The sequence below is a fragment of the Solea senegalensis genome, linkage group LG17 (genome assembly GCF_019176455.1).
Source record: "Solea senegalensis isolate Sse05_10M linkage group LG17, IFAPA_SoseM_1, whole genome shotgun sequence".
In the NCBI taxonomy this organism is placed as follows: domain Eukaryota; kingdom Metazoa; phylum Chordata; class Actinopteri; order Pleuronectiformes; family Soleidae; genus Solea; species Solea senegalensis.
The window spans coordinates 2,095,622-2,121,354 of record NC_058037.1 but is presented as its reverse complement, the minus strand read 5'-3'; the positions used below and the strand labels follow the sequence as shown (position 1 = coordinate 2,121,354).

The following is a 25,733-nucleotide window of genomic DNA, read 5'->3' as shown; positions in this document are numbered from 1 at the left end:
TTAATCTGGTATAGATGATCAATGCCGTTCCATATTCTGTTCTGACGATGTGTCAGTGGCTCATTCAACTACACTTCAAAAACCTGAAATATCTCTTTATTGCTGTCTCTATAGCTGCTTTTTACTGCACAGAGAAGACAGGGTTGCTGATTTTTCATCTGAATTTAAAATCATAATGTATTCAGTAACCATGGCTTCAATGCAGCAATAAACTGCAAAGATTAAATGTGATTCTATATTCTGTTTTTTTTCAAGGTGCATATCATTTTTGGAATGACAATTTCAGAAGAGTGAAATTGTGTGATGATCTCAGTGGAGAGAAAGAAGAACAAGACAAGCACGCTTGCAAGTCCACCTACTTCCTAACTAACCTCACTTCTCTCTTCATCTCCAGAAAACGTTGAGAATGTAATGCTTTCAGAGCAAATTTCATAAATAAAGTCTTTCTTTCATGCACCTGAGTGAGTGGATGTGATTCTGTTCATGCACTGAAGATTTAATGACTCTGTAAAGTTTCTGAGTAACACAGTGGCATAAAACTCCAAAGTCTTTAAAGAACAGCAGCGGCTAAGAATTAAAGAACAGTAAAAACTCATTTCCGATCTTCATGTGTGACGCACAGTCGTCTTTCATGCAGATTTTAGAGGCATTCATTACACATCTAACCACCCCAATAAACAAATCATTTCAGATGCCGTCACTTCATAAAAATAAAGCTGTTCTGTGCGGCAACTAATGCTATTAACTAATGCTATCGTCTCTGATGTTTATAAATGTGTTTCCATCTGCTGCTTTAAGGAAAAGCACTGACTCATGCTCTAATATGTCTGGCTGTGGTTTATACCCATTGGCAGATCCCTGAAGATTTTGTCCCAAACATAAGTCTGTGCATCTGAAATGTTGTGTCTGTGTAAATCAGTAAACATATTCAGAAAGTAAGAAATAAAAACAAGGAAACCATTTTACAAATCTCTGTGTGTGCAGAGCCAGTGCCTCTGGGTATTTTGGCTGGATTTGAAGAGGAAGGAAAGGGATCTGATGTGCACTGAGCCTGACCCACATGTGAGTGGTTATTTTAAATCAGTGCTCAGTATAATATAATCTGGGTTGCAGAGGTAACGACCTTCATTTTAATGCCCTAAAATAGGCTCTCATCATCACAGGGAGTCAAGTCAGATGTTAGGTTATGTCACTGCAAGAGGATGAGCGATGACAACTTGGTGGATTACATCACTGTCGCTTTGCCCCTGCCTCTTCTATGCTAAGCTAATGAGAACACACTCTTTCATGTGAAATAAATCCCCCCCAAAAAAAGATGATTACCATATAATACAATTGAAATCCATCCTCTCTCATGTCTCACACACATTTCCCATTGTTACTAACAAACTACATTAGCTAATTACTATAGAAATTATAAATATTATTCCTTAACTCATGCCATCAAATCCTCTGTGTTTCTGATTAGCTGTTGTGGGTGGAGCATGCGCATAGACCTGGGGGAGTGGGTCAGGCTGGGTGAGTGGCAATCGATGTGGGTAAGTAAAAAAACAGGAGAGAAAAGATGGACCACATTAGAGCTAAAATAACAGAGCTAAAAAAAGCAGCATTTAAAAAAGAAAACCTAAGCAACCCTCAAGAGATGTGCCTAAGTCAGGTTTGAAGTGAAAAACAAGCACCTGAAGTGTGGTTATGATATAAATATCTTCATTGTTTACCACCTTAGGAGGAGCTGGAGCCAATCCCAGCTGACATAGGACAAATGTACAACCTGGACCAGTCCATCACAGGGCCAACACACTCTCACATTCACATCTTCAGTCAATACAGAGTGTCCACTTAGCCTAATTCCCAGTTTTTGTATGTTTCTGGACTGTAGGAGGAAGCTGGAGTACAAGGAGAGAGCTCATACGCTGACCTCCTTTCTGTGAGGCAACAACGCTAGCCACTGTATCGCCTTGTAGCCCATGATACAAATAATTACTGTGTTAAATTCAAGACAACACTTTGCTGATTATTTTGATTCGCTGCTGAAGTATGGGGCCCTGGCAGCGCCTTGGAGTCTCATTTTCAGCACATTGGAAATTTGATTTGTGTCTGTGACACATCGGGGAGGCATTAGCAGGTCTTTTCAAGGTATGTCTTTGAATATTTCACACTTAACGATTGACGATTACATGCCTATTACGTGCAGTGTGTTGAGAACCAGGGGCCAATACTTGCAAAAGCCATCAACAACTGCATTTTCGGGCTGAAAATCCTGTATTGAACTATGTTTTATTTAGAATAGCCAACAGGGGACAATCTCTCTCTGAAAAGCCCTGTGATTGGTCAACTACTCCTGTCACAGACCGGATTTATTCAAGGCTGTAGTAGAGGTGAGTTCCCTCACAGATTACAGATTTTGCTGAAATGATTATACGATAGATGCAGTGACTCAGTTTCTCTTTCCTCCTCCATGTTGGCAGGAGAAGCATCTGTGAAAATGAAGGCTGCTCGTGCCAGTTTCAAGCCTCCAGAGACTGGATATATCTGACCTTTATAATGGCTCCCCTGGTGCTTTTCATTGTCGTTCCAGACCTGCAGTATTCCAGCACCTACGCAACTTTCTGATACTGAACTTTTCCTCATCCTACTCCAGAGAACACCTACACATCATAACACAAGCATGTAAAACTAACAAGTTATTCAAGCTGGTAAGCATCCGATTCTGTACCTGATATGAAGTTATCACTCATATGAAGTTTTATGGCAGTGATCCACATCATCCACCTCTGCTGTCTCTTGGGATCTTTGCATTTCCACTATAATCGTCTCCCATTTGCTTTTTTCCAGACTGTTTTGGTACATGTGCTATCCACCGTCTTTGCTCAAGATACGAGTTGCTTGACATAACGATGCAATTTGGCTGTGGCATATAGGCGGAGGTCGGTGGGGGTTGGCTGTGCCTCCCCCAGTGGCTAAAATATATAACTACACTAGATCCAACAAAAAAAATGTGATTCCCCTCTGTTTGTAGTCAGTCATCTCTGCATATCACACCACTATTGTAGCGACAGTTTTCCTATAAAAGGTCGCTAAGAGGCTTAGGTGGGCTCCAGGCAGTTACGCGTCATTCAAATGAATCCAAGTCCAGTGATGTTTATTGTTTGACGATTTATTCTTGGTTATTTGACGATTTTACGGTAAACAGAAAATATAAATCAGGAACGCCACTAACCCCCTTTCTCTCTTACCCACCGCCGATCCGAGTGCCCAGGTGTATAGATTAAACCACACCCATGTGTCAATCAAAAAACGGAAGTGACATGACCAAAAAACAGTATGAGTGACCTTTCAAAATAAACAATAAACAAACAGACCAAATATGCATTTTGGCCCCTACAACTATAGTTGCACTGTGTACTGTGTTCTTGCCCCCCCAGTGCAAAAGTCAAACTCTGCCTAGGATCTATGGATTAAAATCCTTCCTCATTGTTTTGGTCCCAACTGTTGCGTTAAAAGGATGGTGTGACATTAGCTACCAAAAAAGGGTCCTTGAAATCCTGAAATTTTGTGAATTTAAAAAAGAAGAAAATTCAAGGCCCTTCAAAGTTTTTTGAAAATTGCCCTAAATAGACGTGGGTCAATGAAAGTGATTGGATTGTTTGCAAGAAAGAAGTTATGTTGATATTTATTAGTTGCAACGACACCTACCAACGGCGTTGTGGGCCCTGTACGCTGTCTCTCTTCATTCCATGCAGAACAATGCGTGAGTAACAGTAAATTACGTGATGTGGGAAATGCAAATTTTGAGATATCTGTCTCATTAAAGACTTGTCCAACATCTCAAAGACAATCACTTGGCCGGTTGCAGAATGTGCTGCATATCAATAAAAAATGGTCGCTCTGGGTGAAACGACTCTTACAAGTTTCCCTCCCATCTTAAGCCGTGTCAGCGCATTCAGTCCTTGAATTTGAGGGAATAGGTCCTGGGAAGTCATTGAAAAGTCCTTGAATTTGAAGTGAGGGAAAGCCTGTATATCAAAAAGCATGAGAATGATATCAACCTGTCATACAAATGTGCATTTCTGTCTGTAAACGACAGGAGAGAAACCTTGGCAACAACTTGTGTTAAGCTCTGTTCTTTCATACCCAGTTTTTGGGCTCTGTAGACAAATTAAACAGCTAGTGATTCACAGGAAGAATGACAATTTAATTTTGGGCCTGTTCTCAGCTCCGAGTTTGTATGTGGGGGATATAAACTGCCAGAAGTGAGATCGAACAGCTTTGAAGACAGTGTGCGAATCAAGTCTCGCCTCTCCGCTCTTCTTGTGAGACAATTTCTCCTGCGGCCTGAAAACTTTGATCACGTTAATGACATCCTCGCTTGCAGTGAAAACGTCAGCCCTTGCATACAAACCCGTAACCGCTCCCTCTCAAATGTGGACTTGCTGGACTAATTCCTTTAGTTTTGTGCTTGCTAAGTAGTTCTATCATTAATGAAGTATCCTAATTTGCCTTTATCGCTCTGGTAAAGAGGTGGTTTGCGTAATTCAGTCATTAGTCATGTCACTTCCCACTGATCCACTGAGCAGAGCTCATTTGGAAGTGTAAACAATGCTGATTGAGGTCAGCAATAGAGACTTTCTCGAGTATTTCACCAAAGCTTCACAACGATCAATTGTTGTCACTGCAGACAAAGTATAATGATTATTATTGTTGAACAGCAAGTGTTTCAACTTTGAACATCATCACCTCTATAGGTTTAAATAACTTCTGCACGAAAGGGAAACTCAAGTTGGATGGATATAATTCTATAATATTATAATAACACGTGATTATATACATTGAGGCCCCCCCTCACTCATGTATACTTACAAAAAAGAGGTAAAGGATCAGCTTGCTCTGAAATATTAAATTGTATTATATTCACTGTCCTATTCAGTGTTTAATGAACCTGTAATCTGAGACATTTTCTGTGGATATTGCACAGAATATTATTTAGAAGCACATTTCTCTCACTTTAAACTTCATTATCGTAAACACATTAGCATCTAATGAAAGCTCTTACATAGTATGTCTTGAAACATCTTGTTTGGTATTATTTATTATTCCGTTTTCTTCTTCCCTTGTTGCTTTGCTGAATGTTTAACTTTGCTCCTCTGTGATGAAAGACCCAGTAATTTTCAGCTCTGGTTGTTTTCTCTCGCCAAAAAATGAACTAAACGCTGAGTCCTTTTTTTCTACATACTTTACCCTTTAAAGGTACAGTGTGTAAAATGTATTCAACATTTAATAGCAGAATGTCCTTCACCTTACCCTTCCCTGCCAAGTGTGCTAGAAAAACTATGTCCAGTTAACATAAAAATGCCAAAGATGTTTAGTTTGTCCATTGTGGTGCTATTGGAAAATATGGTGGTGCAAAATGGCCGCCTCTGTAGAGCTGGGCGGCTCCTTATATGATAGAACGCTCATTCTGGGGTAATAAAAAAAAAAAACACAATTCGATTTTGTCTTCGATTTATGTCACCTCAATTTTACACACTGGACCTTTATATGGAGTAGGTCTTTATAAACCAATATAAACCACACACTTTGTAACAACATCAGCTCAACACTTGACGTGAACAATGTGAACAGGTAGAAACCTGAAGGCAACTAAGACCTTGAAAATGACTGAATGAACCCAATAATACTCACGCTGATGCCTCAGAGACTGTAGCATTATGCTGACATCTGCTGGATTTGCTGGGATCCTTTGCCTTGGCTTATCGAAATCCCCTCAAGCAAGTGGCAGGAAACTGTCACTGACATAGAGTGTGGTTTCAGTGAAGTAGTGGCTGTCGCGCCATACTGAATACTGCACCGTTCAGAGTTTCTCTTTGTGATTTTCCTGCACATAGATTCAGATTTAGAGCTGGAAACCCAGTAGAGATTTTGTGATTTTGGAGAAAAAAAGACCATCAACTCATCTCAGTATATGTGACTTATTCATAATGTTCTCATTGTCTACATTCACCTCATTTTCTTGGACACTTTCCAGTCTTCATCATCAGACTGAAGTCACCCAGCTGCAACGGAGATAAACGGGAATAATAAATTTAAAAGATTTATGCGTGCAAATGTTAGGCAGTGTTGAGTATGAATCACAGAGAAGTGGCAATATTGTTATATAAATATCTGTCAAACATCTCTGATATACTATACCGTCTCTGTATTTATATACTATTATGTACATAAAAAGATGAAACAGGGCCCTTCATCTTAGCCTGATTTTATCCTTTAATGCTCCTCTAAGTCATCCCACTTCATCATTGCAAAGTGTATGACAGGAAATCTCTTAGGAAGACAAGAAAGAGAATTTCTTCAAGTGAGAAGGTCATGGCCGACTGCAGTAAAACATTCCTATTGCGTTTTTGCAGACAGCCTGTGTCCCTGAATGTTGTTCTCTGCAGAGACTCACTAAAAACACTGTCACTATGCATCAAGCGTCCAATCATTTAATGTTGCAGAGTGCTAAGAAAACACTGGCGAGGACAGATGCAGCAGAGTGATGCAATAAAATATCAAAAAAATCAGTGGCGGGAGTTCTTCAGGGGGCGGTAAACCTCATATTCACAATGTCACTGTGTTATTTACTGACAATTTAGAAGATGCTATTCCTGCTCCAAATAAAAGTCATTCTTCTTAACCACAAGAACGAGTTGTTGTACCGCTCTAACAACTTTGTTCTGCAGCGAGACAGGAGAAATGACTCTTCCTTCACAAACGCTCCCTCGGTCGGGTCTGATAGTATTGCTCGATAGAAACGAAGGACACAGCAAACAAGCAATGTTCATTTCTTTCTGTTCATGAAAACGAAACAGAGGCAGAACAGCCACAAGAAAAATCAATCAGGTACACCTTTAAGGTCATATTTCTTTCTTTCTTTCATATTCCTACTCCGCTGTGTTTTAGAGGGGAAGGAAATTCAGAAGTGCCAGTAGTATATGCCAAAAAAATAATTTAACCATATTCTAAAGGGCAGTTCTTCCCAAAGAAATCCCAATTTTCTTCCGGAAGTTGAACTTAATTCAAAATTACATTGTTTTTCATATGGCAATAAATTGTTCGCATACATTTATTTCATTTATGACCAAAAGCGAATATTTTCATCGATATTGAGATCGGGATTATTTCTGATGAGTATTTATTGATAAGAGTGAAAACATGTGTTTAGGCATAGGCAAAATCTTTTTTTTGTTCTTTTTTCAGGGGGGGCATCAAATCCTCTGGAATTTGGAACATTCTGTTGTAGGGTCCGCGTGTCACCACATGATGGCCCTATATTGCAACTTGATTATTCAGCATTCATGTCATTGGGTTGCCTTCTCAGATCATGTCCTACTTTGAATTCTAAATGAATAATCGTATTAATGACACAAATATTGATTAAGTTGTTCAGTTTGAGGCTTCTGTGGTTTTGCTAACACCTTGATTATGCAGTGTGATTGGAACAACAGGGCAGACTTGTTGGGAGAACTCTGCCGGCCTATTTCCCCTGAACTCAGCATTGGAACATTCCACTGCTCAAAGAGAAACTCTGTCAGATTTATGGGAGCTCATCATGCAGGCATCAGCTGGCCTCGGGCACAGGCATGCTAAGTGGCCAATTAAGGTCTTGCACACACCAACCGGCAAAGTGATTTTGCAAATTATTTTCCAGCTGTTTCCAAACTTAATTAACTTTGAATTCTAATGTGGGCTGCCAGTCTTTGACTTTAATGTGTTTACACTGTTGCTCTGGGGACTTGTCAGGATAGTTATGGTGGAAAGATGCTAGAGGAAAAGAGAGATACAATAATAAAGTCCCTGGCCAGATTCAACCTGCAAGCCAGAGACACATTCTTTATATTTTATCACCTCGCTTCTCATTCTCGTTATTTAACCATGTTTCCTTCCGTCTGTGTCCGTGCTCTTTCTCCTTTTTAAATAGAAACAAGTGTTCTCTACTTTTATAATGATTCTAAGTCTTGTTAGTGCCTTGTTTTGATCATCCAACCTTTAAGAACTCCCACCAGCCTTATTACCAGTAACAGCAGGTAACAAAAGAAGAAAAAGAAGATAAACACATCATGTTCTTTCTGGAATGGTGTGTGCTTTAAACTCAAACATGACCCAAACATTTTTTGCATGCACAAGAGCAAGAACAAAAACGTTTCTTCTACTGACACCAGGGTGTCCAACGAAGTATATAAACTAATTTGTACCCAAGCTTTCGCATCGGTTGATCTTTCTTGATAAAGCTGTTCTTGGCCTGGTCTCTCCTTATCTGTCTACCTACATGTGTAGAAAGATGAAGGTCCTGAGAGTGAGAACAGAAAACAAGCTTTTACATAATTATGCTGCTTCGCCAACATGGAATAACTTGCAGGATGATCGGAAATGATCAGCACAATGAAAGTAGTATAAAGGATCGAGAGGATAAACTCCCTTCATCGATGGAACTGCTTCTAAATTGTTGAAACTACACCTGCATCATAATTGGTTTTGTCCTGTATTACTTGCATGTGACAATTATTACTTTTCTAGTCTTGAGGACTTACACTGCAGTTTTACCATTCATCCATTCACCCATTCACACATTCATGCAGCATATCTATGTGCAGCCAGGAATCGAACACACAGCCTTCAAAGTGAGGCGACTCGCTCTACCACTGAGCTACCATCGCCCATAACTGTGTGTCTGTTTGTGTTGATTTTTTTACTTCACTTAATTTAATAATCATACGAACAAATAAGAACAAAAATAAGATAAGATATATAATAAGTGATAAAAAGTGACAGAAAGTGAGGCTTTAACAGTCCATGTTAGTCCATATCGACCCATACACAAAGTCTGATTCTGTTATCCTCTCTGATATATGGTGCAAAAATTGGTTAAATATGATTACATTTGAATGGATTGTCTCTCTGTGAGAGGCTTATTGCTTCAAGAGGGATCAGTTCCATTCTGATCCTGATCCAATATGAGACAGCAAGGACTTTGTACAATATTAAGTCAGGGAGAAGACGTCTCCCGGTGCTATACAACAGCACCTGATGCAATTTCAGTTAATAATAGCTTTTGAACGCTAACATCAGCCTTGTTTGTAGATAGGGAGAAAACAGTCACCGAGCACTTTATTAGGAACATATGTGCACTTATTGAAACAATCACATGGAAGCAGCACTGTGCATAAAACCATTCATTCATTCATTAAACATCACTACAAAGACTGAATGTGACATTAACTGCAATGCGATGTTTGGTGTCACCTGAATTATTTCTCTAACTGTTGAGTTTTTATCCTTAAAAAAAACAAACGTTAAACCTCTCCTCTAAGCTTCTTTAAGGTAGGAGGGACTAGAGCAGAGGTGTCCAACTGGTGGCCCAGGAGCCAAATGAAGGCCCCCAAACAATTATAGTATACAAAAAGGCTCATTCTGGGGTAATGAAAAATAACAGTTTATACTGTACACATATTGTACACTTAAAAAAGTAGAGTATATTTATTTTACTCTAAACTTTCTGCCAAATGACAATAGTGTCACCCTGGACCTTTAGATGCATTAAATTGCGTATAAATAAGCTTGTTTGGTGATTTGTTTGATTTATTTTTACGTTTTGAGATTAATACATTTATTTCACATTTTTTATTATGTTGTAATTGTGAATTGTACACCATTCTATATCAAAACAAGCACTCTGAAATTCTGTGAAACATCATCATGAATATCTTTATTGCGATATCACAATGGGATATTGTGTTATAATTGTAAGCTCATAGTGTCCACCTGCTTCTAACAGTTGTTTTTTTCACCCTCTTGACCAAACTAGACATTCACTCATTTGAGTCTGAGACCCCTGGTGCAGAGTAAGAGAGAGAGCGAGAGAGAGAGACATCACATCAGCTCTTATGCCTGTCAGACAAGGACCTAGAGGTGAGGCTGCAGTGGACACACCCAGCGCCGGCCTTTTATTGATACACATGTAAACACATCCATAAATTGCATTAATTATAGTTATAGTGTTATTTACAACAAACCATTGCCACTCTTGAGGGCAGTAAAATCACAAAAGCGGCCTAATATAATGTGTATATTCAAAGTGAAGCACTAATTTGAATTTAAAAAGTAAACCAGTTTAATGACTTTGGTTTTTAAAACTTAGAACGGTTGTGCATATGTGCAATAAATATGCAATCTGCAACTCCAAAATAAACCCAAATAACAAGCTCAACACTATTTAAATATCTAATGATCTACATTTCTTTAAAATGTTAGAAGTTTTTTTCTCCATATCACTACGCAGCCACTATGCTTATACCTTGGGCTGGCTCTGGACACACCAACATCCAACCCAGCATGTCCATGTGGGCCCTGTAAGTATTATTTAGGGTTCTCACCGGTCCCTGAAATCCTTGATCCTTTGTGAATTGGAACAAAATGCAAATGACAAGAATGACTTGAATTAAATTTTAATTTTGTGCATGAAAAAAGTTAAGATGATATTTAGGTAAATGTGTCCTGCCAATGAAGCCCTTGTTTGTTACAATGCCACCTATTTTTTCATGCACCCTGCTTTGCATTATGTATGTAGACTAGGCCTACATGATGCCTGGGAAATCTCAAGGACAATCACTTGGCCAGATGCACAGTGTGCTGCAAATCAATAAAAGTGGACACCATGGGCAAAGCGGCTCTTACATTTGCCCTCCCATCCTCAACTGTGTCAGCACATTTGGTGCTTGAATTTTAGGGAACTGGTACTGGAAAGTCCTTAAAAAGTAATTGAATTTGATGTCAACCAAGGTGTGGGGACCCTGGTTATATAGGCTGAAGGTCCCAAGTGGGTTTGTCAGTGGTTTCTATGGTGGCCCCACTTGTGTTTGCCCCTTTAAGCTCATCCCCACTTAGTTTTCATTTCCAGGTTACCTGGGTCTTAAGTGGGCAAATTATGCAAGTCCCATATGATTTCAGTAACAGACTGCACATAGGAAACCAGCATGGGACCCATATTGTCAGCCCAAATATATTACTATGGTGCTCACATGGACATGCTGGCTGGGACTGGACAGTGGAAAATGAAGTCCAGTATGATGCAACTTCAAGTGTTTTCATCCATCACCTGATGCAAATTCCCAGCAGAAAACAGCTGAATTGTTGCAGAACAGTAGAAGAATGTGCAGCAGACAAATCCATCATGTTGTGTCAGTCATGTCGACATGGAGCTGATTGATTCTCAGGAAAGTTTCCAACATCTTGTAAAGACCCAAGGCTGTTTGAGAGCAAAGGGCGGAACTTCTAAGTGTTAGTATTTTGTTACCAATACAGTGATAAGTGAGTGTATACAGCGTAGTTGTCTGCTCTCCTCAAGTTTCCAGCTTGAGAGAGTTTACTCGCTGGCGACTATACTCTTCAAGTATCACATTCCTCAGAGGCTGACGTTATTGAAACATTTGAAAAAGTTTCCTCTGGCAAAACTCAAGAGCCCAAACCTGAAATCCGTGCAGTCACGTAGAATCAGATGTCTGCGCTGCAATGTGAGACAGGTGAAGTGAAAACAGCATTGTCTGCTGACCATCAGGGGTCAGCGGCAGTAAAACCTCATCAAGGTTGCGGCGATTGAACCAAAGCCGCTGACATCACCTGACAAATGACTCGGGGCTTTGTTTGTGCGAGCGTTAGGCCCAACGATTTCACGGCTCAGGTTTCTGTGGTCTTTGCTCTGAAAATCTGTGGGAGCACGGCAAACAAACACTGAGCATAAACGCCTCATCCTCAGGTTGCATTTTTCTTCCTGTTGTGGTTTTGTGTGTGAAGACAGACAAAGCACGGGCAACTGTATGTTTGACATTAAACTTGGGGTAGGTCATTTTTTTGTGATGTTAAAGTGTAACGAAATTCCCGCCCCATGCCTGATTTTGAAAAATGCCAAAGAAGCGGGTTAAGACCTGAGCCCCATATACACTGGTTTACACCTTGAAAAAACTGGTTTAGTGGTTTAATGTTGCTATATGTAAGATACTCAATATATTATATGTTATAAAACTGCCATGATATGGAGATTAAGGAAATATTAATTCATCTTTTACTGTGTTATCCTCCACATGCTGGTGTCATTCCAAGCTGACATGAGGGAAAGCCAGTAATAAAAAGTCCATCGCAGGGCGACACAACCATTCACTTTCACACCTACATTCAATTTAGAGTGTCCAATTAACCTCTGCATGTTTTTGAATTGGGGGAGGAAACCAGAGAACCCGGAGAAAACCCACACCCACACTGGGAGAACATGCAAACTCCATGCAGAAAGGCCCTTGTTCCAACTGTGTCGCAAACCCAGGTCTTTTTGCTGCAAAGGCACCAACCGTGTAGTCTTGAGGAGACAAGTTATATTGAAATATTGGCTTCACTTATAATGAAAGAGCCTGTTTAAACACAATTGGATCTTTCATTTGTGGTCTGCAAACTTTCTAAGTTTTGATGTTTTGGTCTGATGCCCCACCTACCTAAAAGTTATTCAAACAGTGTTATTCAAAACATTATTCAAACATTGCCAAATCTGTAAAAGCCTCACTACCCCTCGCTAAAATATAATGACCTGAGGTTGTAGAAGACAGTTATGCTGATGTGGGAATTTCAGGGAAGTGAAAACATTAGATAACTTCTAAATACTAAAACAACTACTAAAAGTCAATGTTAATTTTTTCAAATAATATATGAAATTTTCACTAACGTAAGTTTCCCCTTTGCAACAAGGAAGTGAAGGAGCTGGCTTATATGATATATATATGTATATGTATATACATATATATATATAGTATATAGTATATATATAGTATATACTGTATACTATAATATTATATTCAGTGGTGTTTTTATGACACAACACAACACCAGCTCTGAAGAAAAGTACCTGTGTCCCCATAGATATCTTACTACTGCTGCGTCTTTACGGCAGCCACCAAAAATGAACTGCCTGGACATAAAAGTTAACTGTTGCCCCTTTAAAATGATGTACTGACTATGAGTTATCTCATTAATTATTCCTGTATTCATTATTAATTCATTTTAAAACAATATGATAAGAAATTTAGATTTTGTGTATGGTTGCTTTTTATCCGTCACTCATGTGCTCACGTAGATTTACCAAAATAACCTGCAGACAACATTTTATTATACATTTCCCCACTTATGCTTTATCCTCGCATGCTGAAATCTATACCAGCAGATATATTGTGTGTGGGTTCGGCCTCGGCTCTCAGCATTGTGCTTATAGACCTGAACAAGCCCTAAGGTGAGTGCAACACAATTTCAATCTGCTCTCATGCCTCTGACTCACAGGACGAGACAATGATCTAATAGCTAGGGAGAGGAAAGTTTGCCGGTCCAGAACAGAATCATGAAGCCACGGTTTCACTGCAGATACTCCGCACATCTCCGATATCTGCTCCTATTCTTTTTGAAAGCTATTGTCTCTGGCTGACAGCGGGTGAAGTAGAGAACACACAGGGAGTGAAGAGGAATGAAAGATGCAGGTCGCTGCTGTGCAGACACGCCCTTCTTCCTCAGGACGGGGGGCCCGCTGTAGTCTCTGTGGCTTCAGGGCCTGTATACTGTAGATGCTGCAGGAGAGAGAGATAGAACCATGACAGAACAAAGACTTGCTCAGATGTCACCAGTCTACAATTAGAAATGTGTGTTTTGTTGCCCCTGAAATGATATCTCTTCATTCCGTTTGAAAAATGTGAGACCTCCTATAGTTTCACGTAACACTTGACAGCAGCAAGTTATAACAAATTATAGCATTTTGCAGGGAAAAAAGAGCAGAAGGTTGAACACCAACAGATGACACCAGTGCTGAATACCTATTTGTTGACAGCAGTCACTATAGAGACCACCCTTCAATTGGGGAGTGGTAAATATTCAGAGCCATTTTCTCCTGTTTCACAGATCATTAAGTTGAATTTCGCAAACGTAGGTTTACTCGCGAGACACTTCATCACTTCACGACGACCTGTAGGCAGCGCCCTAGGCCCAGTTTGTGAAATATACTTAGCCTGGTTGTGTAACATCCTGCTGAGGGTGAGAGCAGCTTTTAACCTGGTGATGTCACCAGTTCGGCAGAGGTTATCTGAGCCTTGTCAGGGAGACTACACAATTGTTGTGGAAAAAGTATGTCATGTTTTAAGGATATGAGCCGTGCACCAGTGCATCAGGTTGTGAGTCTGACACATTTAATTTGACTTTACAGAGCTGCAGAGAAATAGACCCATCATGAAGATTAAACATGTACTCTTTAGGCTCTTCAAATCAATGCAGTGTCTTCAGAAGACTAGGTGTGCAAACGACCAATTTTTGATTTAAATCTATCTTTGGGAGAACATTTAGTGAGGATATTTTGGCTTGTCCCCAGAACTTTAAAGAGCTTTTTTAAGGGTTAAGACTTAGGTTCAGGTTAGGGTTATAGGTTATAGGTTAAAGGTTAAACACAAGCTCATCCTTGAATTTTAAAAACAGCAAGTGGTATTTGTTCCAATCCAATCCAATCCAACTTTATTTGTTAAGCACTTTAAACAAACCACAATGGACCAAAGTGCTGTACAGAATAAATAAAAGGCATAATAATAAAAGGTTCAAAATTAGATAAAACAGCTTAAAATAAATTAGAATCATAAAATACAATAAGAATTAGCAGCCATACAATAAAAAAACAATAAATTCTATTCAAATTAAAATATGTAAAATAAATAAAACCAAACGTCTCATGAAGTTAGGTTATATGGCCAAGTGTAAGGCAATAGACAAGAGGCTTGTTACTATAAGGTTTCTGGTTAAAATCTGGGAACAAGTTAACGAGCAAGATACCCAACCACCATTGTTCCTCAGGTGCAGAAATGTGGTCACTCCTGGTGTGCGATGGGTTAACTGTGAAAGTCAAATTCACTAAACTAATTGATGTGTGTGCAAATTTAGATTTTTATTTGTGATGGTTCATATGAGGGTAAGGGACTAGGAAATAGATGTAGATGCATGTCTATGAATGTCCTCACTAAGACTGTTGTACAAGTGTGTGTGTTCCAGGTATAAGGCTACTACTGTTGCAGGGACCTAAATCTGTTTACACAGTCACATTGTGGGGCCTTGTCTGTTAATTATTTTAATGTGAAGTCATATTGTATAGTGGGATGAGGTTAGGATGAGGCCAGTAGTAAGTGGTTGAGGTCGGAGTGAATCTCTCCAAACTAGACTGTGTGCGTGTGTTACCTGTTTATGACCTTTTCTGGCATAAACACTGATGGACACCAAAAACCTGGTCCTAATGAGGCAGCACCTCATTTCTGAGGAATAGGATAGGTTAAGATTTGGCATTATATTATAGGCATTAGGGATAAGGCCTCAGGTATGCTGTCCAAATGACTGGAAGTCAATGCAAGTCTTAAAATGGATAGAAATACGAGTGTGTGTGTGTGTGTGGTCACGCTTGGGTCACTTCTAATGAAATGAATCCACAAACAGCTGCTGCTCAACTTTCTCCTCTGATGAACTAATCCTTGCGCTTAATCACCAATCATTACTCCCTAACATTATCATAATGGAGGATTATAATCCATTGTGAGTGACAAACGGGACTGCTGCATGCAACTCCCTCTAAGTGAAAAATAAAGAACATTGAACAAAAAATAAATGAATTTAAAAGTCAATAAATCAAGCATTACACACACACACACACACACACACACACGCCGTGTTGATATGTAAATTGGACATAGGAGGAAGGAGCGAGGGAAGGAGTGAGGGAAGGAGTGAGGGAGTGAGGGGGAGCAGTGGCAGTGACACACACACACACACACAGCTAAAGTGTGTTCCGTGTAGTTTCCTCCGGCTCTGACAGAGGACACGCTCTCCTCTCTGCCCCGTGTTCGTGTGAGTGGGACCGTGTGGGACTAATAAACACCGCCTTCGCCTTTTTGTGTTACTTTGCTACTGTTAGCGTCTTTTCACGGTAAGTCCCTGCGTTTATTTTGTCAACATGTACGCTCGCGTGTGTGTGTGTGTATGTGTGTGTTTTAAATACCTGAATGTGTACGTTTACGTGCGTACTACGCACATTAGTGGAGTTTTGAGAGTTCAGAAGAAACCACTGCTAATTTAAAAAATAAAGTGAAGTACGTCATAACCATCACAGCGACACTAACGTCACCTTTACTGTAGTGTGTATGCTTCACGTTAGCTTAGTACTTCACTACTTCACCGCGACTTTCTTTTGACAATTCCTTAACCCGCGCTAATGTACGTTAAAACTTTAGTACATTCACTTGTTTTGACTTAATTTACTCCACTTTAAGATCACGTCGGCTACACCTGTTTGACTTATCTCGTCGCTACGAATCACTGTGTTCGTCTAAACACATTATATTGTGTTTATTTGTTTGTTTTTTTAAAGAAATTAATCAATATTTAAGTGGAAATTTAACATTGGGAAAGCTGCTGTACTTTAAAAGCATTTTATCTTGGTGCCCTGCTGTCCTCCTGCACACAACATGTGGCAAGAAGTCAGTGAATAGAACTAAACATTAGTCACATATTTTTACATTAACATTTCCATTAGACTTGTTTAACAATTATTCTGGGCCATAATAATGTATTGGACAGACAACCTGAGTGTAGTGTATAAATAAATGTGTCAGTACTTAAAATAGTAAAATTAAGAAGTACCAGACAGTATCAGCCCACTTCAAACACTTCTATTGTCACTGTATTGTGTTTCACCATTGGAGTTTCAGGTTTTGCCTTGGACTGATTTATCGGCCAGTTGATAATTTGAGCCAGTTTAAAAAAAGAAAAAAAAAGTGTTCTAATTTAATTAATCAGCAAAGCCATTTAACACATGTTTGCTCTTAGAAACTTGATAAATGCTGCAAAGTCACTAAAACTTAACATCTTCCCATCAAAAATGTATTTTACATAGTTTAGCTTTTCGCATACCCATTTCTAATGTTGTTGAGTAAGTGTTTATTTAAGTTAAACAGTTTTGAATCCCTGTCTTTAACTGTTATTTTATCAGATGGATAAAAGAGTACTGGCCCAAAAATCTGGCACCATTATTGGCCATTGTGTGCCCTGATTTGTACTAATCGACCTCTGAACTTGCTTGTCTGTGTGAAAAACATATCTGAGAACAACACTTTAATTACATTTCCTTAGAACAACAGGTGCAAACTGGCCTGTGCTGTATCTGTTGTGAATGAGGCTACAAACCCTGAAGGAAATAATACAGAGAAAATGTGAAATAAAGTAGGCTTAGGTGAAATCCTCTCTGCAGTGCAGAACTTGGCCTTAGGCTTAACTGAAATATTTAAGACGACAAGGGCTCACAATGAGGGTATTTAGCAGTTGAAGATATAAGCTTATTTTGGAAGGCTGGTCAGTAATGTGTTTTAAGGATAATATCTAAATCACCGAGAGGGCAGGAGAGGTGGCTGTTGTAAGACATTAACAGTTAATGGGATTTGTGTATTGTGCATTAGTGTCACAAGGGTTGAAGGTAGTTGACTTTGCTTCTAAAAACTTTGCTTTTAGAGTTTGCTTCATGTTCATGTGACTGCATCTCATTGTTTCTGCTGATTTGTCAGATGCATATTCATATTCTCTTCATTCACACCTCAAAGTTTTTCTGCTAGATTTACATCAGGTGACTGTAGAGGTCTTCCAAGTTCACTGAACTCACCACAAACTGAACTACAGACATTCAAATGTCCGCACAAGTTACTGGGCACATTTTCTGGAGATCCCGCCAGCTCCTTTGTCTAATCTCTGGATAATATTGGCGTGAGCTCACGTGGGAATGCACATGCAGCACGGGAAACTCTGGATAATCCACAGTGAGTGTCCCCCTGCCTCCTGCGTGCACAAGCTATAGGCCCCACCCTTCTCCCCTGGATGCTTTTGGGAGATTCTCCTGCAGCTGTGAATGTGTCTCACCCAGACAGTGTCCTGCTGAGTTTGTCATCTATGAATGTCCAGACCCAATTCTCCAGACATAAATAATCAGGGGTTCATGTTTGCAAATGACGAATGGTCATGTTCATTAAACCAGTTTGAGGCTGGATCACAATACTTGGGTACAATATTACGTTGAAATCATGAGTTATTGGTTTGAAGGCCAACGGATTTTCATAATCAGATCGGCAGCAGGTTGGGCTATTAATAAAGCTGGTCGGCTTCATGAATTCATGCTGTTGACTCAACACTCTGACTGTACCATCTGCAGCATCAGCAAACATCTAGGCCTAAGTTTTTCTTTAAGCACAGCAATCAAGACATGTGACAAATGACACAAAACTCAACGCGCTTATATTTGCTATGCCTGTATGTGGCGCTTTGAAGTTCCCACAGGAATACACCAAACATGGAGAAGAAGATCCGCATAAAACGTCCAAAATCCAAACGCAAGAGTGACGATGACATCTAGCAGGGTGGGGCTATAACATCATTTCTTTCCCAAAGTTGTGTATACATGAAAAAGCAAGAGGAGCATTTTACTTGTGTTTTAGGGCTCACACGATGCTGGTTCCGCACAGATAAAAAGCTGATTCAAGACAAAACGTTTGCGGGATTCTTCTAAACTTCTAAACTTGTGTGTATGGGTTGGTGAGTCTGTGTCCACTGTAGCCTCATATTTGTGTTCTTGGCTGACAGGAGTGAAATCTGACATGATTTTTTTTGCTGTTTTAAAAAAAATCGTAATCTAGTTTTCATGTTATTTATCTCCACCATGACTGTTCTGATTTTCACAGTGATTATCTTTGTTAGCAGCGTGGTTCAGAAAGTTGAAGACGGATTTGGATGAAATTTGCCTGAGATGTAGTTTATGATCCAAGGAAGGAATTATTAGGTGTTGGTGGTACTCTTTTGAGTGTAGTATTGTGTGAAACTGAGCTGCCCTGGAGGAGGTTTGCACTCTTCAAATGCTTTCTCTTGTTCTGAGAAGTTTCCTAATGAATGTGATATCAGAAGTAATAACAGGCTTTGGAGATAGCAGAAAGGTTCGGCTTGAATTTGATCATCAGTTTGAGTGTTTTTTGTTTGTTTTGTCTTTAAAACAAACGCTCTGATTTTTTTAATTTTCTGGTTTCTTTGCTCCATATGAGAAAGAAATAATTAAAACTGAATAATTGTGGTGTGTGTACAAACCAGTGTGTCTCTGTGTGGGGCTGATGAGTGCATCCATGCAGTTTGAGTATGCACAACAACAACCACACCCATTTCCCCATCTGCTCACATCCCCACAGAGATGATGAGCACGGCAAAGTGCTGACGAGTTCAGAGGTCACCATGTGTATAATGGACACATAATTAGTTTTAATGGGTCACTAGGTGGGGCACATTGTACAGGCTTCAGAAACTAGACACTGTAAAAGAGGCGATTATTAGATTTGTTTGTCAGATGGTGAGATGCTGTTTGCTGCCAAGTACAAACACACTCAGACATCTGTTATTTCCCATATGGTTTTGTGAATGAAAATCAATGTTAAAGCCGTCCCACTGGTTCCTACAGTGACTGTGCTGTATATTAAATCTATGGCATTGATTACTTTCAGGAGATAATGTCACTATGTAATTAGATTTTCACATTAGTATCGTAAACTCAGCCTCAGGTGGTGGCATAATGGGACAAATCATGGGATTAGCCCACTGTTTCTCATAGCACTGCTTCATAGTGAGGCACTGCCAGTGAATATCACTGCAGTGATATAAGCAAAGGAGCTTTATTGAGTTTTCGCCTTCGCAGGAGCTCGAAATGCCACTTAAGCCTTTATTGCTTTAAACAATGAACTCTACGGCCATGCACAGGCCATCAACCCTTTTTCAGACACTGCATTTGCTTTCACTAAATTCTGTTTGAGCCGAGGACTAAAGAAGTGGAGGAAAGTGCTGGTGTTTGGACACTAAGGCCGGAGAACAATATGTTTTTCAGTTTAATTGCTGTTTTCCTTTGAATGGACCAATTCCAGTAACATGCATTACAGAAATTGCTTTTTGCACCGTTTTCTAGTTGTATTGTTCATCTCTATGTGTATGGTTGGTTGTTGTAAGACTTTGTGATATATGTTATATGTACGTGTCTACATCATGGTATATGAGTTGTAACAATACACAAAATTGTGTTTTCACTTAAAAATTAACGTAAATGATGGTTGTATGCACTATTTACTTACACTGTATCTATAACAACATACATTAAATAGACTATACTGTACTTTTATATGTGCTTATAGGACTTGACTGTACCTAGATGCAGTCACATAATCAATTAAAAATTATAAATATGAAGAGATTATTCAGTAAACACACAGTATGTATTTTCTGTAGTTAAGGTCTCAGTCAGTCAAAACAATCCCAATTAATGTCGGGAATCAGCTATAGCTATAGAGGTCATGAGTAAAGTGGATAAAGGTGACTTTAATGAGAACAGGATTTACAAAGTGTTGGTAACATTTGTGCTAAGTAGTCTCATCAGTTATACACATCTTTATGCAGTTAAATGAATATCTTTGGTTTGTTTTAAACAAAACTTTTAAGCCTGTCGTCATAAGGGTTTGGGAAACAACTACTCATATTTTTCAGTAATGAAAATAATCATTTGTTTCAGCCCTAATATGAATTATATTGAATTGACTTATGGTCATTAGCTGACTGTCCTTTAACACATTTTGAGGTGGCATCTATGAATGGGTTGAGCGTAATAGATTAAAAAGACTTGCATTAAAAGTAATGTTTTGAAAGAACCACAATGTTGGTGTCTCTCTGCCTTTTAGCTAGTATTTTTGCAGCATTAATGGGATGTTTTCATTTAAATATCACTGTCCTCCAAATGTCAGACATCATCAGCCTGACCATTAGAGTAAATACAAATTTGACTTTCAGGCAGCTTATTTTTTTCAAGGGCAGTTTTCCCTTGAGTGGTCAGAAAAAAGGACTAATAAATAAAAGTAGTGTGAGTTGTAAACTTCTTTTGTGTGTGTATATACTGTATTTAGGTGTTATATGAATATAAATATTTTTTTAATCCAGTTATATTATTCAGAGTGACTTAGCGTAGTTGCACTGGATGTGGTCATGTTATTTGTAGTTGTTTAGGTTGACCTCTGTCTAGTTATTCAGACGGCCATCACATCTGGCTCAGCTGTCACACAGATGACAGAAGGTTTATTTGCAGGATTTAACCTCAGGATTAGCCAGCAGCATGTTAGCCTCCCTCTTCTCTGCAGAAAAGGCTCTTAACCGGTGATCAAAGTGATGCTACACTGTAGTTGTAAATATTTGTCTGGCATTCTCTGGTATTTATTGTCCATGATAAATGCTTCAGTCTGCACAGATCACTCTGCTTCACTGCTGTTGCGAGCAAGCTATCGCTGAAACAAATCTTGGGATTAGAGAGAAGGGTCAAAGGATTGTTTTAACCTGGTCTGGCACTCTATCCCTAACCAGGGCGGGAAAGATCAGATGGCTTAGATTTGAAAGAAAAAAACTGGGGATCCAAGGGAAGGATTGGGGGGGCACCCTTTATTGTTGCTGCTTTGTGTCACTGATCCTTTACAGCTACTGAGAGGGGAAAAGTCCAAGTGCAGTACAAATACACTTAGAGATAAAACAAATGTTACTACTTTGAAACTTTTACCTCTAATGTACTTATAATTTAAGAAAGAAGAATAAATTTTTTTTCTATAAAGTCTACTTAAAATCAGGCAAATAATCAATATTTAATCATCTTTTTTTTATTGAGATAATCTTTTGGTCATATAACCCAATCGTAGTTAAAGGCTGTTGCACTGATAATGATCATACTTATTATGTTGAATACATTTGTGAAATACAATATAAAGTATTGATAAAGAATATACAGAATGGACAAAATTATATCTGAAAAAGTCACTCACAATTTTAAGCCTAATTATTTGTTTTATGGCAGAATTTTACCCGATTTATAGTAAATTTAATTGTTTCTAACACGCTTAAATATCCTTCATTTAACGTTAAAAAGAAATGAAAAGTATTGTAAGCATGCTATAAAGATAATAAATAGTAGATATTTTATTTTAGAGTGTATTTACAGTGTATTGTCATTCGCCTTCTCCATATTATTTATGAGCCATATCGCCCAGCCTTACAGAAATATTGATTTGATTTAAGTACAGTGAGTACTTAAATCAATCAGTATTTTAAAGTCAAAAGAAAAGGTGCAGGTGTGAGTTTTGGGCCTCTGGGTCTTTCTTTAGCAGTATGTCCTCACAGCAGAGATGGTTCTATATAAGCCTGTGTTTTCCACAGAGTACCATTCTGACACATTTTTCTTCCTCATCTTTCCTCCTTCTCTTCTCTATCTGTGTATATTACAACACATGCCCTCTAGTCCTTTTTCAACTACATCCCCCTCATCCTTATCATATTCTCTTTCATTATTTCCTCCCCCCCGCCTGGCTAGCTGCTACTGCAAGACGTACTGAGACTCTACCCCTGTTTTTGCACAGTACTGACGGCTCAAAGAAACTCTCCCTGAAGACTGTCAGAAAATTCATCCGACCAATTGAATCTCTTACTGTCAAATCCCTCACCCTCTATCCATCATCTACTTCTCAGTGACAGGCGCTGGATCGTCTCACTCAACACGTTTATTCCCACAACCACAAACCTCAGAGAGGTTGACATCAGTCGTGGGGTTTGGCTGTGTTTGAGCGCAATGCCTTAGCCTGTTGCACACTGACTGTGCATTTCTGATGCACTATCATAGTAGTGTAGGTCCAGTGTTATCTACGTTAAAAATGACATGTCAAAAATTAATGTTTGAAGCTTTCCAGAGGAAAACAAACTTAACAGTTGGACACTTACTGGACTTCTATTGGTAAGAATTGGACCAATTCCACCATTTATAGTTGCTACTGCTGTACATTAAATAGTATTTTAGTATTTTAATACAAAGGAAATCTACATTGACCTGGAAATCTAGAGCTCCAAGTACTATTTTTCTGGTGCGCTTACAAAACACTTTATTGTTAACATCATATGAGATGTTCTCTTTTATTTTGACTGGATCAAGTTTACTATATATATCATGGTATTAATAATCCCATGGAACTGTGTAGTCAGGAAGCTTTCCTCATCGAGGTGTGCGAGAACATAAAAGAGCTGACCCACATAACAGAGACCGTACAACAGGCAGCGTCATATCTCAGAGCGCTGACGTTAATTATAGTGCATTCATACCTCTGCCTCATTGCACAAAGGTAATACATGTTTAGTTTTTAACGTTTCCATCCACACTGCAGTAAGTTAATGTGAATCTACAGTGCTGTGAAATCCTGCAAAATCTATTTTGCAGGATTTCTGCAGAGAGCATCTGCTGTTTCAAGACCACCTTGAGAGAACGCTTTATTTGAATCAACATAATAAATTGTTTTGTTTTGCTGTGTGCAGGCAGTCAGCGTATATGATGGTCACATGATGGATTCAAATATAAAAGCCTAAATGGTGCCTCTTTTGTGTGTGTGTGTTCAATTACTAACTTGATGTGAATTAATCTTACAACTGATTAAATAGTTTGAATGTTTTGTCAGCATCTTGAAAGTGAATATTTGTTTCTTGTTTCTTGGCTTCATGTAGCAAATAAATCATTAAGACTGAATAATTCTGATTTGATGAAAATAATTGTTAGCTGCAACCCAAATAAATATGCATGTGTACCGTGGTTATTAATCAATCCATTTGCATGTTTTGTTTTTTCTTGAAATATTTCTGTATTTCCATGGTAGTCACTTTTCCAAATTCAGACTCAACTCTCACTTCACAATATTTTCCCAATAAGTGAAAAAATATTGCTACACAGTACATATGAGGAGAATAACTGGCACTGACAAAATGCCTTACTTTACACTGCATACACCTGCTGTCCACACAGCACTGTTGTTTTAAAACCACAGAAATTTGCAACCATTAGTGGTTCTTTATCAGTTTGAAAAATCTGGGGCAACATTTTTATTTTTGACCAGCAGAAAAGCTTCACTCCCTGATTGTTGAGAATCTACTATCTGCTCTGAATGATGAAATAAGTCTTTAAGTAAAAGAAACTACTGAAAATGAGAAAAATGTAATAGCGCATTACTGCCCTGACATATTGCCCAACATTGGTATTTCAGGGTCACCCACTGGGTCACATTAATAATTCCTTATTTATCACATCAAAAATTCTCACCCCCACTAAAACTTAAACCTTTTCTGACTGAGGTTTTGAATGAGTTTGCAGATTTATACAGTTTATGTTGACAGACAGGAATGAGCAGTTACATTCCAGGCATGTTTAAAGTATCATTTGCTGTCAGTGGTCTGTTTATGGAAGCAGTGTTGACAGCTTCAACCAGACTCTGACTTAAGGAATAAAAACACTCTGTGTGTCACCGACTCAGAATTATTCATCTACTTAAACACTGCTTTGAAAGGTGCATTCAGGGCTGTGATAGTAATTTGATTTAACTGTCACACTGGAAAACTACACCTCACCTCGGTCTGTGCTGTATTTGCCGTGTCAGTTCTTGCTCATATAAACAGGCAATTATAGTTTGAAATTCATGAGAAAGCAAATTTTCTCTGTCACATGGAAATTCATATTTAGCCTTTTATCCAGCGTGCAGCTGTTACACACACACACACACACCCTTTACACTTTTCTCCGCTGTGACGTGAGCCCATTGAACATATTTCATTGGGTTCAAGTCAAGGCTCTGGCTTGGTCAGTTAAGGTTGTCATTTAGACTCATGTGCTGACTTGTCTTTGACCTTAGGGTCATTGACCTTTTGGAAGGTGACATTTGGCCTGAAGAGCTCTGTGTGAGGTTTTAATGAGGGGTTTTTCTGTTTTATTCAGTTTCTTTCAACCCTGACTTGTCTCTGAAAATTTTGCTTTGATGTTTATTTTTTTTCCCAAACCAGAGAATCTTATATCTGATTATGTCCACGTATCATGTGTCTTTCGCTCTGGAGAGGCTTTCATCCGGCTACTCTGCCATGAAACCCAGATTTGTTATGTAGTTGTAGTTATGAAATGAAAAGGGCAGCGATACATTTGAGAAGCACAATTGTCTTGCGTGGAAATGTGATTATGTCTCACACGCTGTTTTCAATATCAAGTTTTATTGCTATTATTTACATCAGGAACTTCTAACACACACTTTATTTTTATGAGCCTCAGGATGTTGGCCCAACACATTACCAATTATTAATATTGGAAAACAAGGTTGTTTTAAAGGGTACACTTAATCCTTGGAATGAGTTTGTCAACTCAAAGCTGTGCAAAGTCTTAAACTGGCTGTAAAAGCAGCCAATTTTGACTTAAATTGCTTCAATTTTGGCACTTAATCTTGACACTGATTGCAACTTTGAAAGGCTCTTGATGGATCCTCAGAAATTATTGCTGTTAAGCTTTAATTGGTAGGAAGAGCACTGTCAAGCTGTCAGTCAGTGCCGTATTAAGTGTATTCTGACATGTTTCTCACCTGCCTCCTTTTCCTAAGATGCGCCTGTGTGTCGTGTGTAACAACCTTCATTTTGACAGGGTTTCATGTTAAAAATTGGGATTATAATGGGATTAAACCAAAACAGTATATTCTAGGCATTGTTATGACCACACAGCATCAACCACGCAACCTTTTTTTTTTTTGCCTCACTGCTTG

At 38.8% G+C, this 25,733-nt stretch overlaps 1 protein-coding gene across 2 annotated transcripts in view; it reads left to right on the top strand.

Moving 5' to 3' along the window:
- The first annotated feature begins 15,840 nt into the window (after positions 1 to 15,840).
- Positions 15,841 to 25,733, top strand: part of ankrd6b (ankyrin repeat domain 6b) — a 37,111-nt gene continuing 27,218 nt past the window's right edge. Inside the window, exon 1 of one of the 2 annotated variants that reach the window (XM_044049167.1) lies at positions 15,841 to 16,012. The gene's annotated coding sequence lies outside the window, so the exon portion shown is untranslated. The remainder of the gene's footprint in view (positions 16,013 to 25,733) is intronic. The other variant, XM_044049166.1, reaches the window with a different exon arrangement.